Genomic DNA, 3,384 nt, shown 5'->3' with positions numbered 1-3,384 from the left:
TGAGCGAGGCGGTAAACTCCTGTGCCATCCATTGACAAGAAATAAAGTTTCACAGTGCCTTGCACTTGACAGGTAGCACAATGAGCGTCGAAGTCAGCATACTGCTCCTTCCATTCCTCTTGTTTACAGAACTCACGGAAAGGTGGAATGCACGGAGGAGGTGGCGTGGCGGAGTTGAAGTAGCAGCGGCTTGGGCATTAATGAGCTGCTGGACTGCCGTCATCAAGTGCGACATTTGTTGGTTCTGAAACTGAACACAATGCTTTAGATCAAAGCCACCGGCAACCAGAGGCGTAGACGCAGGTGGCGTAGCTCTTCGTCTTCAGGCCGCAAGTGACCCATCGGGACCATCCGACCGACCTTGTCATCGCCTGCAGAGGATGCGGATAGGAGGGGCGTGAGGTCAGCACACCGCTCTCCCGGTCGTTATGATGGTTTTCTTTGACCGGAGCCGCTACTATTTGGTCGAGTAGCTCCTCAATTGGCATCACGAGGCTGAGAGCACCCCGAAAACTGGCAACAGTGCATGGTGGCCGGGATGGTCACCCATTCAAGTGCCGGCCACGCCCGACAGCGCTTAACTTTGGTGATCTGACGGGAACCGGTGTATCCACTGCGGCAAAGCCGTTGCCTGCAGGTGGTGTAGGAGGCGGGTTAAAGGCCATTTTAATTAGATGAGCGCTGCATCACGGTAATTATACACAAATAGTGAAAGTGTTGTCTAGTCTGCAATAAAGAACACGATTAGTAGCGATGTGCCTCTGAAAGAAAAAGAGAGAAATATTAGTGATGCGCCGTGACGGAGTGGCGAACAACAAAGGCAGCGTTGCTTCTGTAATCCTCGTTGCCAGATGTGTCGGCTACAGTAAGAATCAAAAATGGTTCAAATGGCTCTTAGCACTATGGGACTTGACTTCTGAGGTCATCAGTCCCGTAGAACTTAGAACTACTTGAACCTAACTAACCTAAGGACATCACACACACCAATGCCCGAGGCAGCATTCTAATCTGAGACCGTAGCGGTCGCGCGGTTCCAGCCTAGAACCGCTCGGCCACCGCGGCCGGCACAGTAAGAGTCAGCACAGACACAGACAAGGAAGTAGAGAAGTTGCGATGGCCGGTGGCAGAAATCCAAAATCATCTGTACTGAATGTTGTAAACCCTCGCCGCTCGTCGCTGCTGCTATGGAGGCCGAGCATGTGAGTTCGTGAAGCGGCTTCTGGTGCAGTACACCGTTAAGACGATTTCTCCCTGCCACTGTTACACATCTATGCCCCAATGTCAGGTAACATGATAAGAGAAAAAAGCTTCTACAAGATTCCAACAAATTAGTAACAAAATCACACAAATGAGTTAAAATATTTAATTATCTTTATGACTTGTTGAAATGTGAGTCTGCAACACAGCTTGTAATATAACACAAAAAAAGCCCTCAATGGCTAACTGCAAATGATTGTAGCTAAATTTCACAGTATATAGCAAATGCAATTTACAACAACTGCCTGCTCACTTCTAAGAGTTCACTAAACGACGTTCCCTGTCGAAGTCAGCCTTGACGATGATCTATAACTATGTGGCGAGAGCTGTTCTTCTGTCTTCCCAGTAGGCTGCTGTCCGTTGTCGTCCGGTCATTGGCGAATTGTACTCTGCCGGCAACTGGCCGAGGCGAAGTCGATATCTTCATCCTCAGCGCCGGCGGTGGCGCTGGTGTAACTCTTGCAAGTGGAGAGTCTCTATGGGACTGGCACGAGGTCGCATCTTTGTGGCTGCGGTGCTTTTGCCGTGGCTGTGTCTTGTTCGGATGACACACTACTGAACGCTTTCAAATTAATCGAATACTTTACTTCTATTAAGGAAAGAAAGAATACTTAACTTCCTGTGCTTCCTGCGCCTCCCACATGCAATAACACTGACAATCTATTACTACTAGCAGAACGCAGGCTAAGTATCGGCTGCCTATTACTCAGTTTTGGTACTCTCGAAGTCTGCAACCGAAATGGACCGACGAGCTATCGGTGGTTGGTTAAACCAGCGTTGACAGGGGGCGCTGAACCCTGTGCTCCTGGAGGTGTAGCGCTACCCTCCCTTTCCATTGGTAAGCGCCTTCTTGATGCAATTTCGCGGCGCTGTGTTGGGCGGCGTGCAGTCGACGATTTAGGACTACACACAAATCAGTAGTAATACAGCCTTCCTCTCCTTCTTCTTTTCTGTCTCCACGATCTTATTGGGTGTATGCAAGAGTCGTTTAAGACTTTCAGTTACGGGTTTCTGAGAGGGAATGCTTTCATTCCACCTCTCCTAATTTTAGTCACCATACTTTTGGCTGAATTACCTTTTGCGCCTTGATAGGTTTTATTGACATACTGTTGTAAAATAACAGAAACTCTGATAGTTTACATGACCTAAGGTCCGCAGCTCGTGCTCCAGTAGCTAAAACTTCTTCCTCTGTTACACGGGGTCCCTGGTTCGATTCCCGTCCATATGGGGGATTTTTTTTTCCGCCTGGTGACTGGGTGTTTGTGTTATCCTCATCAAAACGATTCAAATGGCTCTGAGCACTATGGGACTTAACATCTGAGGTCATCAGTCCCGTAGAACTTAGATCTTCTTAAACCTAACTAGCCTAAGGACATCGCACACATCCATGCCCGAGGCAGGAATCTAACCTGCGACCGTAGCGGTCGCGTGGTTCCAGACGGAAGCGCCTAGAACCGCTCGGCCACACTGGCCGACTATCCTCATCATGATTACCGTTCGGGAAAGCGGGGAGGCTGGACAATCAGAAGATTGGGAATTTGTACGAGCGCTGATAACCACGCAGTTGACTACCCCACAAACCAAATATTATCATCTTCATACTCTCAGACTAGTAGTGGTGATGAGATTCTCATTTTCTAATTGTTCTATCTCATCTATTTCTCGAAAATTATTTCATTCAGGAGTTCCATCTGGGATTCATACAACTCAACTTTTATAGCTGTTGCCTTGATAAACCTGCCCAATTCCGTTGATGTGGTGTTGAGACTATTGCCGAGTGCTTCAGTTTTCCCCTCTGTCATTACGGTCCACGTCGATGGATACTTGCGTTCAGCTGCACCACCTGCAGTTCATAAATTTCATCATTTATAGCTGTTGCCTTGATAAAGGTATCCAGTTCCATTAATTTTATGTTGATGTTCTCGTTCATTACGTCAGTTTTTGCCTATATGCACAAACAGGCACTTAGCTTATCTTTCAAGTACCCTTCCCAGAATGAATGTCTGACACGCTTGGCCGGCCGCTGTGGCCGAGCGGTACAGTCTGCCGCCGGCAGTGCTGCGAGGCGGTCACGCGCCAGAGCGCTGCAGGCGAGGCGCGCACCGTGTGTTTGTGTTTACTTCGGCC

General features: G+C 48.5%; 1 pseudogene; it reads right to left on the bottom strand.

Annotated features, from left to right (window-relative positions):
* Positions 1-514: 514 nt before the first annotated feature.
* On the bottom strand, positions 515-632 carry LOC124790335 (annotated as a pseudogene).
* Positions 633-3,384: the final 2,752 nt, after the last annotated feature.

Source organism: Schistocerca piceifrons, chromosome 3, assembly GCF_021461385.2.
Source record: "Schistocerca piceifrons isolate TAMUIC-IGC-003096 chromosome 3, iqSchPice1.1, whole genome shotgun sequence".
NCBI lineage: Eukaryota > Metazoa > Arthropoda > Insecta > Orthoptera > Acrididae > Schistocerca > Schistocerca piceifrons.
This window is presented reverse-complemented; position numbering and strand designations above follow the sequence as displayed.